This window comes from Rhyacophila brunnea, unplaced genomic scaffold, assembly GCF_057557595.1.
Source record: "Rhyacophila brunnea isolate RB1 unplaced genomic scaffold, BYU_Rbru_1.0 scaffold_4, whole genome shotgun sequence".
Classification (NCBI taxonomy): domain Eukaryota; kingdom Metazoa; phylum Arthropoda; class Insecta; order Trichoptera; family Rhyacophilidae; genus Rhyacophila; species Rhyacophila brunnea.
Genome location: NW_028233068.1, coordinates 9,209,349 through 9,232,139, shown reverse-complemented (window position 1 = coordinate 9,232,139; position 22,791 = coordinate 9,209,349). Strand labels below are relative to the sequence as shown.

Below are 22,791 nucleotides of genomic sequence, written 5' to 3'. Positions count from 1 at the left end.
AAATATTAATTTATAATTTACAAGATTTTCGAATTATTTTCATAACTTTGTAATTCCCATAATGCTTAAGTAACAAAGAAGGTTTTTTTTAAAGAAAATTGATGCAATAATAAAGATTTTTCTTACAAAAATAAGAGTTAGCTGCATTCTGCAGAATGAATATTGATTCTAAAAAAACTATTTTGCACAAGACAGCCTGGACTGCTAAAACACCAAAATTTCATAGATTTTATGCTTTTATCTCTTTAAAGTTACACAAAATCATATATATATATATATATATATATATAATAAATTATCTACCACTCAAAAGGTTTAAACAGTATACAGAGGCTATGTGGATTTAAAGAAACACTTTACATAAAAGTGCTTCTCTCTCTCTGTTTGAGATTTGTGTGGACTGGCTGCTTTGCGTATAACTACGCTCAATTATAATAGATAATGGCTTCGTCAATGAAAATTATAATTAAAACTTACCTAAATTGTAAGTCGTCAGATAATATTTGCGTGGACACACGTGAACCACAACAATCCATTGTAAATGAGCAGACACTGTCATGTTGAGGGTCTGCCTCAACATTTTGGCACGTGCATAATCTTGCTCCTGCTTCCAGCAAACAACTTGCGCATTCAAAGTTTAGCATAGATAGAGCATATTGTAATGCTGTGTCCTCACGTGTGCTAGGACGATGTTTGAAGTTTGGGTCCATTAGCTACAAATAATATTAAATAATATTTTAATAATATTACCCCATATAGGTAATGAGTAGAGACTTTCGAATTCAAAATACGACCAGAGACAAAGCAAAACTATTTTATTGCATTTTTCGTTTGAAATAGGTAGTAGAAAAAAATTTATCAAAAATACTATATATTATGAATCTATAGACAATGTGAGACTAAAATGGAATAGGGTGGCATGAAAATTCGCCTTCGAACGCCACTGCCCTAAAAGACTTTTCATGTGTGCGCGTCTACAGATGATGGGGTAATGAAAAGTTTTCATTTCTACTTTTATTTTATTGGTGTTTATTTGTTATATATATTTTTTATAATATTTTTTATCTGTAAGTAATCTACTTAAAGAGGACGTTCTGTATGTTATGCATAGCATTCGTTTTCAGGAAGAGCTAGTGCCGCTATTTTGGAAAAAGCGGTTGATTTTAATTTATCAGTCATTTTTTAAACGATCTTTGAGATACACAGCTTAAATTACAGAATTAATGTTTGAACATAACCTTCACATAAATAATTTCAAAAATTATATTCAAGATCTGTTTTTTTACCATATAGATTATAGATCGTATCCTTTGCGGAATTTTCTTCAATTTTTATTTGAAATATTTTTCGATATGTATAACCGTTAATGAAATATGGTTGAAAAACTGAAAATCGTCCGCCATTTTCCAAGATGGCGGCTGTAGCATATCATGTATAGACCTAAAAACTTATCTGAAGAATTGATGGGGAGGAGCCACAGTCGAAAATTACCCAATTAAGACACGCAACTGGACAGAATCTGACATTCGAATGACGTCTTCAAAATGGCGTCCATATGGTAGTACGAGTGTTTGATTTTTGGTATGATGTTACTGGGTACAAGCACTATCGGTACATAATTATACAAAGTCTTCCTTTTAGGTGAATTATTTATATTTAAAGAATTTAAACTTTTAAACCCTAATATGACAATTAATTGATAGGACTCCGATTAATAAAAAAAAACTAATATACTATTTACCTCGTAATGCGGAATGGTAGTGCCTATGTCATACCACGAGGGATCAGACTTGCCGATTTTCTCATGTCCAGTGTTAATGAATGCCGCTTTCTTTTTGGTATCATCTTTAAAATGGTTGATGAGTATTTGTAGACAATTTGTGCTTCTTTTCCAAGCAGCAATGTGAAGTGGAGTACTACCAAGATAATTTCGTCTAAAGGGATCGGCTCCATGATGAAGAAGTAGTTTAAGGATCAGAACATTATCTAAAGCTGCTGCCAGATGGCAGGCGGACGTCAATGCGTATTTGTAACGACACGTAGCATTCGGAGATGCCCCGTTTGCAAGACACCTGACAATTAAAATTCACTATAAAGGTCCTGCACTTGTAATTTAAATGTCACAGTGTTTGACTAATAAATGTACACTGAGAAATCTCAGGATTAGTTTGGTATTATTGAACACTTAACAATAAGCACGTACGTCGCCTACTACCGAAGGGCAGCAAATCGAAGAGTTATATTAGCGAATTATAAAAATATTGCCTATGTTCTGTATTACTGTCTTTATTCTAATGTTTCAGACTCAATTTTTTGTATCTGAGTTAGTGCATAAGCTTGACGTAATCGTTGTAGAGTTTCCTGACTTATGCCAAGCACACCGTCGTTGAACTTGTTTATTTGTCAAGCGGGGACGCTTTGCTGATGTATCTTTTAATTAATCGTGAATGTTGCCTAAAGTTACATTATGTTACAGCCATGGCCCCCACAAGAAGGGCCCCGGCGTGATGGGTCAACCTGATAAATGAGATCACAAAGTTGCCCTAATCGGAAAAAAGTTGCCTGCGGCTCTAGTTTACGTACATGGTTGCAAATAATCGGTCCCGTGCGGCTCCATTCGGGACGAAATGTGACATCAATAATGACATCATAATCCACGGCTGTACAGACACGACGGGTGGAGGAGGGTGTATTATTAAAAAGTATTATTTTTTTTAAATGTCTAGTTGTGTGATGCAATTTTTATTATTGTATGTCGATTATCGACAAATCTATAATACAAAATAATCGTTTAAATACACCGAATCGACCGACTTTTACCTAAAACACTTTTTAAAAAGATGTTTATGTAGAGCGTCCCACTGCCTTTAACCCTATCGATGGGTAGGGGGGCCCGCCAAAGATCCTGGCATGGGGGCCCATAGTTACAGCGCCCTATCCCTATTATAATAACCTTTAACTATATATTGAATAATACACTAATTTCTTATCTAAACGCCACTTTGTTATTTATCGATTCTCCACTCTCGAGATCTTTTAAATTTGAATCGAGTATATTCTTAAAGAAATTTACATTTTCAGAGATATGTCATTTTAAAAATTGTTTTTCTTATCTGACATCATTTTACGCCTTTCCGTTAATATGTCACCAATTAATTATTGTAATTGTGTGAAACTTTCTATATACCTACTCGCTATGCTATCACCACACTATAAGCACCTGCCAAACAATTATTATGATAGTAGGTAGCATTTGTTTTCTTTCAAGACATAAACATAAACGATTTATTCTTATACTTTTCAAATTTAGAATTTGTGTTCACGTGTATTTTAATACATATTCTCCCTGATTTGCTCTCTCTTATACATTTTAATATGTTTTCTCTCATGCGTTACAGACAGTGACGTCCCTAGACAAAATGCCACCCATGGGCAGCGCCATAATGCTGCCCCATTTTTGTATACAATATTTTTTATTATCCGTGCTCGTGTCGTTTCTGGTCACAAAAAACTTTGAAAGGCAACAGAAGTAAACTAGACATCGCAAACCGGACAAAAAAATACAGTCTTGTTAAACCTTTTATGTTAATTAATACATTTTGTTTCCTACCAGTGAGCTGAATTTTTTAAAGGCAAGATATATTCGTTATTAAGTACTCAGTTTAGGTAGCTATTTCTATGTATACCAAATAATTATCCTCGATTTGCCGCCCTTCGAGTAACTGCCGCCCCCAAGCGACGCTCAATCTGCCTGCCCTACGGGACGTCACTGGTTATAGATAATTAAATATAAAAGGTAATTTTATTTGGTGGTAGGTCGGTGGCATAGCTTAATAAATAAAACTTTTACGCAAAAATATAATTCTTATATCTAAACAAGTAAAATAAAGTCATGATTTTTGTTATATTATGAATTTTTGATTACAATACAATAATATTATTATTTCATATTTTCTTTGATTTCTAACTTTTGCCTACCACAACTACCTTTGGCGCAGCCCTAAGGGGGAGAGGCACGCCAGCAGAGAACCTAGCGGGAAAATACGAAGCTTGCAATTTGAGATTTTTTTTGTTGATATTTTACAATTTCAACTGTATTAATTAATAAATATGTTTCTGAAAACATTAAAAAGACATTTTTTTTCGAGCTTCAATTGGGACCATACCTAAAATTAAATTTGATATAAATAAAAAGGATTTCAAGTTATACACATTTATATTTTTATAAAAATCGATGTTTTTTAAAATAAATATAAAAAATAATAAAACGATGAATTAGTCAAAAATATAAACGACGAAAAATTGAAAACTTAATAAACTCAATTTTGATAATAAATATGACCATAAAATATAATGTAATAATAAGAATGAATTCAAATTTCATTACATTTTTTTACAATTGTAAGTTTATCTTTTAATTTAAAAAAAAATTTAAAATCTTTTTAATGTTTTCAGATACTTACATATTTATTAATTAATACAGTTGAAATTGTAAATTATCAAAAAAAAATCTCAAATTGCAAGCTTCGTATTTTCCGCTAGGTTCTTTGCTGGCATGCCTCTTCCCCTTAAGCGGAATACTTCTTATGAATCTGATATTTTTTAAAAAAGGGTACTTACTTTTTTGAGAGTACAATATCGTTTAAGAGCACACTATCCAATAGATCAGTATTGGCAATCGCTCTATTCAAAACTGATTTGTCGGTGTAAAATTGCTGTTGTTCGGCGAAACCACCATTGTCATATTTTTTCACATATGATACATTAATTAATTCATCGCCTGCATTCTCTGACTCATCACCTATTCGGAGTTTTACCGTATCATTTATCAAAAATGACTCTTCCGTTTCTGGTTGTTCATTTCCAACCTCAAAGTCAGACTGTTTGTGAATAGTTGTAATGTGTGTTGTTAAACTTGATTTTGATGAATTGTCTGTTATTGGTGATAACTCTCCCATCTCTATATCCTGGATAAATCGTTTATTGTTTCTTGAAATCTTTGAATCTGTTATGTGTATATTTTCTTTGCCCCTACACAATGTTGGGTAACTCTAATTTATGGGGATGCATTCTATTGATGATAATTTTGTCATCTTTATATTACTATCATTCTGGTGTTGTTATTACGTATTCCGTATTCCTCGAAATCAATGGCTTCCTAGTAATCATGTGCATCTGCCAAGTTGCGATGTGATGAAAAAGCCACCCCCTTCTATAATAAATATATATTTTTTTGAATTAGCCAAAAAAATGTTAGGTCACAGTTTCTTGAAGTTTATTAGGAATATCTGAATGAATGAAATAACTAAAATGTGACCGAAAAAAATAGTACACAGGTCTATACGTAGTGATGTTTAATTTAGGAGAATATTTTGAACGATATACAGCGTTTGTAATAGAAAATTTTACCAACAGGAGCGCTAAATAATTTTCCGAAAAGATTAATACAGTTATCTAATTTTATGTATATTTTATAAAAATAAATGTGTTAGATTTTCTGTTATATGATCTATCTAGCTCAGATTGTTAAATAGACGAGACGGAGCGATAATTTTGCGGATTTCTTGCACCTACCGGAACAGCGCTCCGGTGCGCTCCGTTCCATTTCGAGTCCTGATTTAATACACGTCTATATGAAATTGATTTTCAGTATCTTAAACAATTCTGCAGTAGAGATGTGACAGGACGCTTACCTCTCATATTCACACGTCATAATATTATACTATCATGGACGAAATTGTTTTTTTTTCTAAGTGCGCTTAAACTCAATTTACCAACGACATTTTTTGTGAACAGACGCGCGAACTAATTAAAATGCTAAATCAAAATAAAATTCGTATGCTGGCTGAAAAAATGCTTTATTGGAAACAATGCATCTACGCGCATCGGATATAGCTAATTTGAATTCGGCGAAGGCCTATAAGCACCCCTGGAAAACTCTGCAACGCCAGGCGGTTCTGAAGAATATTTTGTTGAAATGATTAAAATGGTAAAATTAAAACTATATTTACATGGATAGTAAATCAATTTGTGGATGATTTTTTTTTATTTGAATATTACGTGCAACTGCCTAAAGTATATTTAATTGAAAATAAAACATAATATTTGGAATATCTTTAAGTTAATTTTTTACATGTTTTTAAAGTAGTGCATGATTGTTTAAAATTAGTTATTTAGGAAATCTCAGAACTTCCCTTTTATGTGGAGGCTAAAGACAAGTACACACTTTTTTATTCTAAATGAATATTAACAATATGATATGGAAAATTGATAGTATACTCTCGAGTATTAAAATAATCATACTTGACTAGGAAATTTACATTATATGTATTATGATAAAGCTATATAGTCCAGTTTTTATGATGTTGTCAACTTGTGTGTGTACTGTCTTTAAAAATTGCATGTTTTTTAAAAGCGTGTCGGTGTTTGCTGTACAAGAGAGGACATCCGGCATAATTGTTTAGTCAGATTATTATTGAGATACTTTAAATACCCGCAAAGAAAATGAACTATGTTTGCTTATAAAATTAACAACATATATATTAGGAAGAAGGTGATATATATTTTTACCTTATCTGATCCTAATGAAATCGCAAAGGTCTCCACAGAGTGGAGGTTTATATTAAGAGTTTTTTTTGTTTTCACGAGAAATGGATGTTCATACTCTTGGTCTAAAAACAACATATGAATTTTCCAGACCCTCGAACTCGAGACCCACGATATTATGGGCCTGACGCGTAATCGTTCGGCCGGTGCAAAATGTTCTTAAAAAAACAAAATTCTCTTAATACAACTTTCACTTTGTGGAGGCCTATTATTATGATCTTCTTGATGATATGGTAATTAAATTAAAATAGTAATTAAGAAATTGTCGAATTCTCGAGATGTTCATAGATTAGGTATTTCTCAAGGATTGAGAATTTGTGAAATTTTGTAAAAATTATTTTCCGAGAATTCTCAAGATGAATTTTCTCGACAACACCCTCTAGTAAGAGTAGTTGAAGTGATGGCATTTGTGAGATATTAATAAACTAATGCAGTGATCATTATAAAATTATAATTTAAGATTACTCACCTCGACAATTCGTTAATTGATTACATTGTATTATCACATCACATTAAAAAGGTAAAAAATGTTACGATTATAAAAATACTTTAATCACTCTAAATAAGACGTGTTCAAAATAAATTCTTCCAAATAAAATTTAACTGAAGTAATTTAAATTCAAGATATTATTTAGTATGCAATGGAAAAATGATTCGCAAATTAATTTAACATGATGGATCAGTGACTATTTATATTATACTAAGCCGAATATCTAATCTCATTACTTAAAATTACCAAAATTGTGGTGGTGTTAATCCGATATAAAAAATGCGATAATTGGTTGACTGTGTTATTACCAAAATACTGTATCATTTTTTTTAGTTAGTCAGATTGATAAACTGCACGGGCGTGGGCGATGTCTGATGTAGAGAGCTAGAATTTAGCAACAAGCGGGCACACAAGGGGGCCCAGAGGTTTCGGGTCCGGACTTCAGAAACGAAAAAAAATATATGTTATCTTACTTCTTTTTCGTCAGAACCGCATGACTGAGGATCGGGACCAGCGCTCGAAATGGAAAATTTTACGTACCGAAACGCTCGATAATATTACGAAAATATTAACATAGTTAAGTATCTAATTTTATGTGTATTTTCCAAAAAAAATGTATTAGATTTCTTGTTTTAATATGGCATATCTAAATCAACTGGTCAAATTATTTTTTCCACGAGACAGAACGATAATTTGGGTTTATGAACCGAAACGGCGCTCCGGTGCGTTTTGGTCCATTTCGAGCCCTGATCGGGACCCGAATAAATTTCTGTCTTCAGCCTTCTCAACATACTGGCCTGACTCTTCTCGGTATTATACGATACATAATCTGAAGCAGTTTGAAATCGAAACGGAGACGAGACAAGATGGATTTTCCGATCAGTTATCGTATCCGTTTTTAGAGTTTCCAGTTAAATTTAATTGAATTGAAAGGTTTTTTTAATTGTAAGTTTATCTTTAACTTATATAATATATTATTTATATTATGTAAGTATTACTTCTTTTCAATGTTTTTAAGATACGTATTGATTAATTATACCACTTTAAAAAGTGAATCTTTGATTTGTTTCTCAAATTGCAAGGTTTGCAAAAGCATTTATTTATCTAAATAAATTATAATATAATTGTCGCGCATCGAAAAGATTACCAGTAGGTAAGCAGAATAATAAAATTATTTTTAAAAAATGCCAACAATGAAATATAGTTCTGAAGTCAAGCAGTTTAAGGTCCACAGACAGGTACGCAGGATGGAGCCACCTTTATACAGATGGATCCAAAGATCAGAATAGAGCAGGAGCAGCTCTTGTGATACCAGAAGTAGGTATAAACAAGAGCTGGAAGCTAAACCCAGCAAGACCAATAATGACGGCGGAACTCATCGCGATAAACGAAGCAATTAAATACACTTTAAGCGATGATTTCTCGGCGCAATCCGCTGTCATTTTAACAGACTCCAAAAGCGCTTTACAACATCTTGCCGCAGCAACTCGCTCACATAACAGTAAAACCATAGCATACCACATTCTTGACCAGATCGACGCCAAGAAAAATAGAGGAGGAGATCTATGCCTTCAATGGATCCCATCGCACATGGGCATTGAGGGAAATGAAAGGGCAGATGATCTGGCAAAGGTAGCCGGCCATTCAGGGGTACCATATCAGTGGATACCAGAAAACCTGGACTGGAATGAGGCTATAAAGAAAATGTGCCATAGTATGTGGATAGATTTTCACCATAGGGCATCATTAGAAAAGGGGAAATGGAGTAAGTCGATTCTACCAACAACACGAGAGGTGCCCTGGTTTGTAGAGTCTTCTTTGACGAGGAATGAGCTTAAGTTAATACTGAGGCTAAGAACAGGGCACACCATGGGCAAAAGATTTGATGTCCTCATGGGAAGAAGCGAATCGCAGCTCTGCGATGAATGTCATGTTTTAGAGGACATTGTACATATGGCACTGCAATGCCCCAAATATGAAGTTCACAGAGTACAGCTGCGAATTGCAGATATCTATGAGAATGTCGACGAATTGAAGGGTGTCCTGGCGGTGGGTAAGACGGAAGAGCTAGGCAAAATTGTAAAGTTATTTAACAGAATAGGAGTGAGGACCTGATCGACGGATCCCCTTCTAGAAGAGAAGAGGCGATATGACAGAGAGTCGCAGTCAAAGCCTCGGTAAAATCACAAAAAAAAAAAAAAAGTTCCACAGAAAAGGGCATTTCATTATATTGTTTTATTTCTATGACTGCTTCAAAAGTTGACGAAAAATATAAGTTTTTATCAATAAACAAGACAAAAATTGAGTTCAATTAGTCAACTTCATAATATTTCATCTTTGTACCAGCTAACGAATGTCGTGGTCCTGAATAAGCAATTTTATCTTTATTTAAAACTAAAATTAGTGTAATATTAGAATTATCTCGTTTATTGTGGTCTACAGATAATTTATTTCGAAGAAGTCATTTCATATTACAGAACCACTTCCTTGCGGCTTTCATATTGTGTCACCAAACTTTATCTCCCTTGGTGTAAGTCATAAAAAAGACTATGCGCAGACCACGGAGTAGCTCAGTGACGTTCCGTGGGGGTAGGCAGATTGAGCGTCGCTTTGGGGCGGGAGTTACCCAAAGGGCGGCAAATCGAAGAGAATCATTAGGTATATATAAAAATAGCTACCTGAACTTAATAACGGAATTATCTTTCCATTAAAAAATTCAGCTCACTGGTTGGAAACAAAATGTATTAGTTACTGTAAAGTTTTAACAAGACTTTATTTTTTTCTGGGTTAGCGATGTCTAGTTTACTTCCGTTGTCTTTGGATGTCACGTCCTCGGTGAACAGCGATGACACGTGCAGATTTGCGAATCATATTTAAATTATAGGTAGGTAGGCAAATACTTAAGTACCTAATTTAAAATGTATTCAAATATGTTTGCTTGTCACTCGCAAACTTTGGAAATTGTCAGGTGTATTTTTAAATGTACTTATCTAAAACCGTAAACTCGCAATATTGTCTATTGAAGCAGAGAAGGCATTTAAATTAGATTTAGTGGTAGGAATATATCTTGTTAGTAATGTATCCATACAATACAATTCTTAGATATTGGAGTCATGGAAGGATGATAAAAACTACTGTATAAAAAATGTGGCGGCATTTTGTCTAGAGACATCACTGGAGTAGCTACCCAAATATTCTGAATGATCATTGCAGGCGTTTGGTAGAGGTGATTTATTTAATAAGCCATCTGATTCAGGCATATTGTAATGAAATAGATTAAAAGATGCACCTTGTTTGCCATGGTTCCAGAGAGGTCTCTGATGTCCGCGTCTACCATCTGTAATAAAAAAGATCAAATTCTGATGCTCTATTGTGAAAAATGGACAATCGAGGTTCTAGATGGCGGACTCCCTGGTGTTCTTCTGTCGTCGCATGGGGACTTACCGTCAGATGTTATTTTAAACCGGTGCAGATTGGCTCCTTTGACTCCGATGACGAAACACATTTCCTTGTGCATTTATTTTTGTAGAACTATATATTATGATGTACTACCTACACAATTATTTTGCTTCTTTTGAGAATGGCGCATAGCCCCCACATCCTAAAACGCCCCCCCCCCCCTTCCTACCTATCGCTAAGCTTAACGGCATATGTGACGCACAATAGAAACGTTTTCAAAATTGTGTTAGAGGTAAAAGTAAGGTTCGGTTTATTTTTAGTGATTATATAATAATATAGTTCTAATACATCTACTTTAATTATGGAGTTGTCGAGTATCAACACAAAACACTCAAATTGCATCGTACAACCTCATTTCTTAAATGTGAATATCCCTTTCGTGAAATAGCGCACGGGTGACTTTTTTTTACTATTAGAGCAAATTTGTGATGTGTGTTTATCTCGCATATCTGATCGACCCGCCACGCCACGCCCCTCTTGAGCCTGGGCCCCTAGGCAAGAGCCCTGTCAGCCTTTCCCTCTTGTGGGGGCCATGGTCTACAGCTAAATTGTTATCGCATGACGCAAGTCTTAGCGAATCCATTAAACCCTTACCCTATCCCTAACCGATTTTTATTTAAAACGGTACATGTTCAAACACGCGCGTTAAAATAATCTTACTCCCTACTTCATTTATCGTTTGTCAATTTATGGCTACGGCCGTATTTTGTAGCTTAGCGACTGGGAAATGCCAATAGAAATGGCGTATTTCATAAAATACTACCTTATTCATAGGTCAATAATTAATATAAAGCAAGCATTATTCGTAAGATGTTTATCACATTTGAATGGTCAAAGACATAGCTTATAATCAATGTCATTAAAATTATCTTTAAATGTGTAAATCTTGCCCATTTTTTGAATAATAAAATGCCTAATTCTTGTCAAATTTGGGATCACAGAGATAATCAATATAATTTTTTATTGTAAATATTTCACTATAATAATGTCAACATAAATTTTACTAATAGTTTTGTAAATGCTTTTAAAAATTAATAAATGTAAAAAATCTTAACACCACTGCACATTTATGTACTGAAATATTACTATATTCTAAAACATTAGAGCGAGAGGTTTAAAAGAATACTATTTTATGTAATAAAAATACTTTATGCAGTCATCAAATTTTAAAATAAATATAAAGGATAATAAGGCTTCAAAATTATGTAAATAGATTATCTACAACGTTTAAGGAATGTCCAGGATCATGGTTTGAAAATAGCATAAAAGCTCCATTTTGACGTAAGCTGAGCATGTCCCCCCTTAATTAGAACGAAATTAGCTAGTAGTTTTTAGGTACATCTCGAAATGCGTTAATTTTTAACTATCGCCTTTTGTTTTTAAAATCAAGGTATCAATTACTTTGACTACTAACCGACGACTGGATTTCTCGAAATATTAGTTATAACGTAATTGCACTTGCTACTAATTTAATTGTCTATTTTTTGTTTATTCAACGAATAGTTATTATTCGCAACATTATTTTGAGAGCTATGTTCAATTTAAAGCATATTACTTTCTCAAATTTTATTTAAATTAAATTAAAAGAATTATTAATAGTTTATTTATTGCAGTGTTTTTTTTTAATTTTTAATCCATTTGTAGATATTATTTAATTCAGTTAATATTGGTTTTTTGTGAAATGTCATCAAAATTTAAGACGAATTTTGAAAAGCAGACTAATAAAGAGCTTTTGTTTATTTAGGTAGGTAGGCAATACTAGTAGGTAGAGAGGTAGAAATAAGCCGGCCACGCGCTGCTTAGGGGCAGAAAATTAAGGCAGATAGTGCCAATATTAAAGTATACATCGGCGCTTATGCTGCCATGTGTTTATTAGTAGAAGTATATAATATTAAAGTGTTTGTCAGAAACTTGATGCCAATGTGGATATGGCATAAGAGTTCTCTCTAGCATTATTGTAAATTTAATATTATCGCACGCCACCCACGCACTCGGATTGGCAACACTTTTGCCGAATTCTCAGAATTAATTGATAACACCCGATATAAAATGTAGTCAGGCATCGCGCATTATTCCATTATTGAAATAAAGATTTGTAGCTAGGAATGCAATAGTGGCTCTCAATTTGTTTTCATAAGAATGTGTAACATCACTCAATGTAGGTACTAAAAATCATCACTGCGTTTCTTGCCATGTACACACTCATTAGTGCAGCTTTCCCAATTGGTTTCCGCGCGGATTGTAAGAGATGATTTTGACAAATGAATAGAAGAAGTCTAAACATATACACAGGTAACACAGAATCAATAGGAACTGAAATACTTAACGGGTGTGTAGTAACATGCAACCGATCTCGAATATGGAAAAATATGGGATAAACAGACGTGTAAAGAATACGCTTGCCCTTAGTCTGATAACTGCTCTCGGTTTTTTCACTGACGCTAATTCAATATTGGTGTATTTGAAGGATACAACACACGCTATTGCACGTCTATAATGTGTGGTTCATTTTCGTAGGACAGTCACACATTCAAAACCCTGCTTAAAAATGTAGTGTATTAGGGTATAGCCAATATGAATTATATTTAATAATATTCTGTTCTTTAGATATACACTTCAAATTGGGCCAACCAGCGGTCAATTTATTAATAATAATTGTATTATATTATTACTATTGACAGAGGGTACTTGATGGAATTTGAATTTAAATTCTAATGTATATAAGTTTTGTTCTATTCCATTCGAGTAGTTTTTTTGCGCCCGGGTTTCGTCTTTTGGCACCTTCAGGCACTATGTGCACTCACTAAAAGGTAAATACACACTGACAACAAATCCAGTTAATTCTAACTAATGTATACCAAAATGTTTCCTGGCTGTCTAATTGGTGATACTTTTACGTGGGTACTTGGTCTTCTCAATGTTAATGTTTTAAATTAAAATTCAACTTTATATTCAATATAATATGTAACTGAAAAACAATTATTAAGTGAATTCATTTTCATTAATAATAAAATAAACTATTTACCTATACGTTTTTCAGCAGATATTGTATTTTTCTACACACTAAGGTGTTTTTATTTTCTATAGGTACAAAAAATACAGCTAGATCAGGGATGGCAAATAGGATTTGACCGGCGTGCCAAAATAAGCCGATTTCTTTTTAAATTCATGGCGCCATTTCTTTTTAGGTGTACACAATATGATATTATCTAAATCACATTTATTGAATGTATAAAAAAAATGATACACACAAAATGAAGATGTAAAAGTATCAGGCACGCTTCTCCATGTTTTTAATACTATTATGTTTTCAATTCAGCATTCCGATTCATTGATTTGAGAAAGCTGATGACATTCCAATTCTTCAATACATGCTCGTACGTTTACAAATAATTTTCCAACCATTTTTAACAGTCCAAATATGCATTTTCTAATTGCATCCAATCAAGAGGGTAAGAAAAGAAATTTTCCATATCGAATATGCTTGGATAGTTGATGATTTTTATTAACTTTTCTTTTTTTTTAATCCTGAAAGAAAAATTGTTGTTTGATGGAATTTAGGAAACGTTTTGAATATTAAAAAATAAAAGGATTTTTTTTTGGCGCGCTGTCGAAAACTTTTAGCGTGCCAAGTTAAGCACGCGTGTCACGTATTTACCATCGCTGAGCTAGATCATGCTCATTATAGATAAAAAAAATTAAGCCCCGAAGAGTCTAAAGGTGATATTTAAATTGATGGCTCAGTGCAAAAATGCTACTAGTGAAATATCTTTCAAAGTCTGCACTTAATATTCAAAACATCCATAAATTCTGACAATTTTGTCAATTGAATTTCTATCAAGCACCCTCAATCTATGGTATTTTACAATATTTTTATTAGCTCGTATTCTTGTTTGTCCGGTGGTTGTTTGTCCAGTACAAATCTTGCAATCGATTTTTAACTTCCTGACTAGCTAAACATTTGAAACTTTTAGAATATATCAGAAAACGATGCCAATGCATTCTTTTGATACTTTTAGCCATCTTTAAGTAGAATTGAATTCATTTTCAGTTAATTCTGTTTTGTATGGAAAGTTATTTCAGAAAATCCGTAAAAAGTAAAAGACTATTGTTGGTTGCTAAGGGGTGGTCCTAGCAACTAAATTATTAATATATACATGCGTTACTATGGAAATCAAAATGACATTTCAGTATTCTATATTTGTTTGTTTGTTTGTTTGTTTTTTCTTTACTTCATGTCAAGTACAAGTTTGAGCATATTGAGCATAATAATTCAACAGAAAATTTAAAAACGTTGTATATAAAAAGTTCTCTTTATCTTGTAATTATGTATTCTTATTCCTTTTGCTTGTATTGCTAAGGTAACCGACTAAAACAGCTCCGTCCCCTTTGACAATCCTATGTCATCATTTTCTGCACTCCGCACTTCTGGGGATAAATAATAGGAGAGAGAATCCTTTGGTGTCTCTTGGTCACTTCAGCGAGTCGAAATTCTTCAGTGTTCTCTTCGTCATGCGATTTTCCTAGTGACCACCAGCGTTTGGGGTAGTATTAATTTTAATTTCCATCAACTGGAGTTTAGTATTATATACTTGGTCATGAATTATATTATTATATATTATGTAAGTATAATAAAACATTGAATTATAAATGCTATTACATATTATTATAAAGAATCGAAAGGAAGTAAAAGCACATGTACACATGCATGACTTTACTGGCACCAACCATGTGTAAATTAAACTATCTCGATAATAACCTGTTAACATGCAAAAGTGCTGACTGTCTCGCCAATCTCATTCTTCAAGCGTATGCGAGACACGTCGTTGTCATTGTGTGGTGCTATTCGACAAGTTGTAAAAATTGGTAAACGTCAAAATGCTCGGCGCGGTGTAGTTCGTATTTTTTTCGGCAGGTTTGTCACTATCGTTCTACTGCACATGCGCACACGTCATAAAATTCAGAAGCTGCTAAACCTTTTTTCTTGCATATGCGAGTTTTTTTTTATATACCTACTCAACTTGCAGTGTAAGGTTTGTCTACCCCCACAGGACGCCATTTCTTTGTACTAAAATTATTAATCATATATAATTTGACGATCGTTTACTTAGTTGAATTGGTAATATCATCAGAGGTCTAAATGGACCGTTCCGGTTCATACAATCCCCAAAATTATCAGCCCATCTCATGGAATAAAATATTTGTCAATCTGAGCTAGATAAATTGGATAACTATGTTAATATTTTCGTAAACTTATCGAGCGATCCGGTTCGTAAAATATTCTATTTCGAGCACTGAATATCATACAATATTCAGAGACACTGAACATGTCGGAAAGCGAATCCTGGAATTCTGAAACCTATGAAATAGTACAAAACTCTCACTAATCCGAATTTATGTTACTTATATATTATTAACATCGCCTAAAACTTTGTAACGAAACAACATAAAATGTTATAATTGTTTGTAACAACGATGCATAAGTGCGAGTGAGAAAGTATTCGGCATTCTTATAATCTCTGCGACCCGCGCTAGAGTAAGATAAAAGGTTTACAGATGTGTGAGATGGTTTTCTATGGTGTCGCCACCAAATCTTAGTTTGTTGCATAGCTAAGTGTCGATAACCTGCGAGCGCGTGTTGCTAAAATTGCTAGGTAGAAAAGATGGTTGTGTGTACTGTATTTAAATGTGGTAGCCGTACTGACAAGCAAGAAGATGGTATTACGTTTCATATGGAAGTTGATACATGTTCGTGATAATTTATTTGTATATTATTATATATTTTAATATCAAGTGACCTAGTGTTTCTTTAAAATAACTTAAATTATGGACATCTTTACCTAATGGTTGCATTTTGACCGCTTAAAAATAATATATAACGTAAAAAAAATAGAAAATTATATTTTAATTCTGAGCGTCTAGTGCGAGCACTAGCGAAATGGTCTATGGTCTCAAACGTTTGTATACGAATGCGTTCGCTCGCCTACGAACAAAAGGCATGGCACGCAGCTTCATTTAGCAATGCAATGGGTGGCGTCTAGATGTATCTATAGTCTAAGCGTATACCACATCTCAAGTTTCTTATTAAACTTTATTAAAAAATGTAAACAGATGTAATGATTTTCATAATAATTCCAGTATTAATCCAGTATAATAATTCATAATAACTGGTGCCCTATGTTATAACTTGTGACATGAAGTCACCCGACGACATGACGTAATTGTGACGTAAGCTCAATACGCGCATCGAGGCGAGCCGCCCAAGCACACGGTTCACCGTAGATATTATTATGCTGAAACACCTATTTGTGTATGAGGACAATTAATAACGCCAGTATTTGAGTAGCGTTAATTTGTCGAATGCTATCATCACTCCGGTAGTACGTCACAATGATGTCATATGACGTCATGTCGACCGGGCGACTTCAACTCGCAAGTTACAACATAAGGCCCCTGAGCGCATTTTTTTTAATTTTTCCACGAGAAGGAGCAGTAGTCTCGAAGATTTTACGAACTGCAGCTGCAGGCCGGTGCGTTCCAGACGATTTCAAACGTAATATTAAAATAATATGCATTATTTTTAATTTGTGCATATTTAACTCATTATAGACTTCCCTTTTCTTATCGTCGACATCCCTTATACTATATTATAATGTTAGTATGTCCCATTAAAATATGTTATTTATTATAATTTAATATACATACACACCTATAACATGTCTACACGAACAAATATTAATAAAAGCAAACTTCTCGAAAATACAAAATTTGACTATGTGGTCTATTGTAATGCAATTTAAAATAAAAACACTTTATATTATACGTACCTATCTGTTTATATTGTTTTATATTCTGTTCGCGGATCACGGAACAGTGAGGAGTATTTCTGGCGGTTAACTTGTAAGTCACACTAAATTTAAATCTCAATATAATATTATTCAATTTCCCCAAAGATCAAATCTTGACCCAATTATGTTCCTTATAATTATTAATGTCATTGTCAATGTTATAAATGGAATCCAGTTTTTTCTCCTTGCAGACGATTTAAAATTATATGCGTCAATAATTTGCAGCGAATTAGATTGTCCATATTAAACTTATTTTTATTACTATGTAGTGTTCGATGTGTGGGTTATGGTGTTGAGGATGAAGAAGTCGAAGATGTTTGCAGGAGCGAATTTTATTAGGCGTAATGGTTGGTACAATAGTATGTTACAGCAGTTATGTAACAATACTAAACTTATGATAGGTACGGATCCGAGGTCCGCATCTCGGTACAATCAGATGTTGGGCGAAGTGATATAGAGACTGCGATGGTAACAGACTGGAAAGGTATATTCGAGTGACATTTTGATAAAACATTATTCGAAATTTATACAGTCGAAAGTAATACCTAAACATTATATTCTAGTATATTATCATTATATTGAACGAGTCAGCGGTTTAAATACAAGTAGCTGTGAATTTTATTGATTATTACCGTCATAATATAATATGATACTATGGGAATAATTATAAGACTAATTTTCCATTGCGATACCGTATTTAATATCGCCAATCAATCTGCTGATACTGGTAAACAGTTGTTTACCGGTATATGAGTCGCTGGGAATTTATTATTGCAGTCGAATAATTTGATACATTAAAAATAGATAGGTATAATGATCAATAATATACTGACAGCTACAACTGTTCAGCCAGACGTGACGTCCTTAGACAAAATGCCGTCCCAATTTTTTATACAATATATTTTAATATCCGTGCTTGTGTTGTTTCTGGTCACCAAGGACGTCGAAGGGCAACGGAAGTAAACTTGACATCGCAAAACCGACAAAAATTAAAGTCCTGTTAAACCTTTTAAGCTAATTTATACATTTTGTTTCAAACCAATGAGCTGAATTTTTGAAAGGAACCATATGTTTGTTAATAATTACTCAGTTTAGGTAGTTATTTATATATATACCAAATGATTTCCCTCAGTTTGCCGCCCTTCAAGTAACTGCCACCTCCAAGCGAAGCTCAATCTGCCTACCCCCACGGGACGTCACAGCACAGGGAACAGAAACAAAGTGCATTACCTTCTAGGTATGGTTCTCAGAAGGTTCGATTTTTAAGTGTGAAGAAATATAAGATAAACCGAAACACGTGAAAGAGTATATTATTATTTTCTATATTTACGTCTGCGTCATACTCGATTCCTAAATCTTTCAAAAATCCAACCCGCGATCGACGGATTGGAGGTTGGACGTTCCTGAGTGTACGTACTAGAGGTGAGTTAAAAATACTGACACCAGTTTGTGTGCTCATGTTTCGGCATGCTACTACACATACTCAGTACGTGTGGCCCAATAAACTTATTCCAAAAAACTTGTTTGAAGTTCGAACGCATGCGATGAGATCATCGCCGCGACTCGCTAGTTGGTACTGTTGGTAGACTTTCAATACCATTGACATTAAATGCGCGCGAGCGAGATAACATAATACACGTAAGTCGAGCCGTGATATACTCAACTGTCATTGGCGTCATTTCTCTTCCTTTCTCCCCAGTTGTAAAGTTGGTATAGTGAAGGACAGAAATGGTGACAAGTTCGTTTTATGGTGATAATATGGAGCTAGTTTTAGTTCCAGTTGAGTATGAGACTGATAAGTATTTTCGCGTCTATCCGGTTTTGTCACGTCGAGTTTCTCGATTTTTTAGTGTTATAATTGGAACTTATAAACTGAATTCAAATTTTATGAGTGATTGTTTAAATGGATAATAATTATATAAACAATAAAAATGACTTCTAAAAAACACTGACACAGCTTTGCACGCCAAACGCTCTATATAATATCTCAAATACTAGTAAGTATTTTGGAACAAGTTTCGATACTAAGTAATAAGTATACTTAGTCTTCAAAATCGACCAGTTTTCCCACCTCTAGTACGTACGTAGGTACATCTATGTCGAGTTAATCATTTTTCGCTTAATATAAATTGATCAAACAATACAGAATAATAATAATTGTAGGTATTTATGATACAATTCCTTTTTGAATGTAGATAATCTATGATGACAAGGAATAAATGCGTCAACAATTAACAATAATAAGATTGAAGATTGAGATTATTGATTTCGTTCAAGCAGATAATAATATAATTATAAAAATTACTTCAATATTGATTTGTGATAGGTAAAAACCATTATTTTAATAATTCTATGAAATCTTTGAGATGTATGTATTACCAATTATCATTACTTTGGTAGAGTATACGTTTTATAACTTTGCAATTTTTTGCAATCTTTACTATACTGATACTCCTCTTTGCCTGAATACCTCGCATAAAATTATATCAACAATGATATTCACTTTTGTATGTAGTAATAAATAAATATACAGATAATAATATATGTATAAAAATATTAGATGATCATATGGATCTCCACAGAGTGGAGGTTGTATTAACAGATTTGTTTTTACGAGACATGGATGTTAGCCACTTCCTCAACCTATTAGAAGAATGCTCTGACTCCAAATACAAATTGAAAAACAACCTGTATTTGCCAGATCCAGGATTCTAACATGGGACTCATGACATTATAAGCTGACACCTTGAGGCACCTAGCGGAAAAATTCGAAGCTTGCAATTTGAGACATTTTTTTTTGATAATTTACAATTTCAACTGTATTAATTAATAAATATGTCTCTGAAAACGTTAAGAAGTTTTTTTTTGAAGTCAAATATCGTTGACTTAAAAAAATCAAGCTTCAATATTGGGACCATACATACCCAAAATAAAATTTGATGTAAATAAAAAGGATTTCAAGTTATACGCATTTATATTTTTATAAATATCGATGTTTTTTAAAATAAATATAAAAAATATTAAAACAATGAATTAGTCAAAAATCTACACGAAAATTGAAAACTTAATAAACTACATTTTAATAATTAATATGATCATAAATATAATGTAATAATAACGTTAGACGTGACATAAATATGTACAAAATTCACATTTTTTTACAATTGTAAGTTTATAATATTTGACTTTAAAAATCTTTTTAATGTTTTCAGATACATATATATTAATAAATACAGTTGAAATTGTAAATTATCAAAAAAAAAATTCAAATTGGAAGCTTCATATTTTTCCGCTAGGTGCCTCTGCTGGCATGCCTTCGGCCATCGTGCAAAAATTTCTGTGCCCGTATAACGTATTTCCCTCGCCAGACTTACCTTTTTTTAATTTTACAGATCCTGCGTTTCGATCTAATCTACCTCTTTTGAAAAAAAAATTGGTAGGTTTTAAAATTTCGGATCATCGTGCGCCCTGGTTGTGGTCTACCCGTCGTCTGGGTCAGGATCAAATCCCGGGAAAACTGAAACGGTTGACAACCCTAGCGACGACACGTACCTATAGGATTTTCACCATTGTATTATATTATTAATTTAAAACGTATGTGATTTTCAAAGTATGTATTTTGCTTACTATATTGTGGACATTCTACCTGTATCTATCTATCCTGTGTCTATTCTGTAATTCAATTTGCAAACTTAAAACCATATAATATTATTTTGATTACTATACTACAACTAAAGTTCATATGAAGAGTTACATAGTCGAACAGCCTGCTGTTTCTTTCCTTTAAGAAGAAAAAATAATTCTTCACCGGGAGACGATGCGATAAACAGAAGACAATGGATGTTGAAGAAAATCATTCTTAGGTGCAGATGAAGATATACCTATATAATATAAAGGTGAAGTTGAAAAAGGTTAATAAAACCAACTGATTAAATTGACTGTAGGTATTACATATTTAATTGTAGCAGAATTATTCACTCTTAAGATTTGAAATTTAACTTAAAATTAAACGAAATGCGATAAAAACACATTCATTTCGTGTTTATTAGGAATTGCAATACCGAATGAATATATCAATACCGGTATTTCGGTATTTATTATTAAATACCGGTATTTGTCAAAACATTATAGAAAAAAGAAGTGCATGTCAATAAATATAACTATTAAAATCTATTAAAAATACTGTTTTATAGCAACCTATCTACATTTATTATGTTGACCCCTATATATAATAATATGTAAGTTCATAATAATTTAGAACTACTAATTTGTATACATACTATAAGTATGGGTGAAGGAAAATCTCTCTAAAATTCAACGTTTGTTGGATGTACCCAACGTTGGATCAATAGTAAATTTATAGAATAAATGGAAATATTTGCCATAAATGTTTTATTTTTTGAAATACCTATATTAATTAATTCATCACGACAATTCTATATATTTGACAGATTTTGTTTTAATATTATTTAACTTTTGTTGGTTTCAGTCAATATATTTGCATTTTGGCAGTATTCCTAAAACTTATACATTAAATTAAATATACAATAATATAGTAGTAAGTAATAAAAAAATTTCATTAAATTCATTATAAAAAAAATATATAAACGTGTATGTTTTCGTTAATACCGAAAATGCCGGTATATTTGATTTTTGAAACCGGTATTTCGGTATCGATAAATAATTGAATACCAGTATTGCAATCCCTAGTGTTTATGTTTTATAAAGCATCATTATTGATATAAACAATCGCGTAGGTACAGTGGTAAATAATATTTAATATGAAAATGAGTAACTAAACCATGAGGTCAATAAATAGCAGATCCACTTTCATTTGTATTTATAAAAAAAAATGTATGCAATGCTATCAACGTAGAGAATATAGTGTAATCAACATTTAATAGTACCCTCTCTATTATATTATATCGAGTTAATCTCGTTACATAGTATCTTATAATGATAATTATTGTATCATTGGTGTTTGTAACATGCACAGTTTTGATGAAAAGATTGATTAAACAACAATGGGAGTTGTTAAGAAGTATGTGAATTTTTAACATTATCTATCGAGATGCTGATGACTAAGCCGGCTCTCACATATAAACTCGCCTCGTCTGCCGCACAGCCATAAATCAAACCTTCGAAAAAACATCGATCCGGTGTTGTATATTATGAAGACCGCGCACATCTACCTAGCGACAGTCGCATGTAACCTTCGAAACGTATAGATATTTAGATGCAGTGATCGGCGCACCTATAAAGGAATGACCAATTCGTAGATGTTTCTACTCGTAGACCGAAAAGCATGCAACTTGTCGATTGCAACAGTAGATGTTTTTTTTTTCAAACTAAAAACTCTCATTCGAACAATCTGCGGAGCTCCATTTG

General features: G+C 32.9%; 2 protein-coding genes across 2 annotated transcripts in view; one reads left to right on the top strand and one right to left on the bottom strand.

Moving 5' to 3' along the window:
• The window catches only part of LOC147066824 (polyprenol dehydrogenase-like), a 656,880-nt gene that overhangs the window by 522,402 nt on the left and 111,687 nt on the right, over positions 1-22,791 (bottom strand). The window lies entirely within an intron of this gene.
• The window catches only part of LOC147066826 (polyprenol dehydrogenase-like), a 75,647-nt gene that overhangs the window by 37,342 nt on the left and 15,514 nt on the right, over positions 1-22,791 (top strand). The window contains exon 2 of the mRNA XM_085953834.1: positions 20,796-20,997. The gene's annotated coding sequence lies outside the window, so the exon portion shown is untranslated. The remainder of the gene's footprint in view (positions 1-20,795; positions 20,998-22,791) is intronic.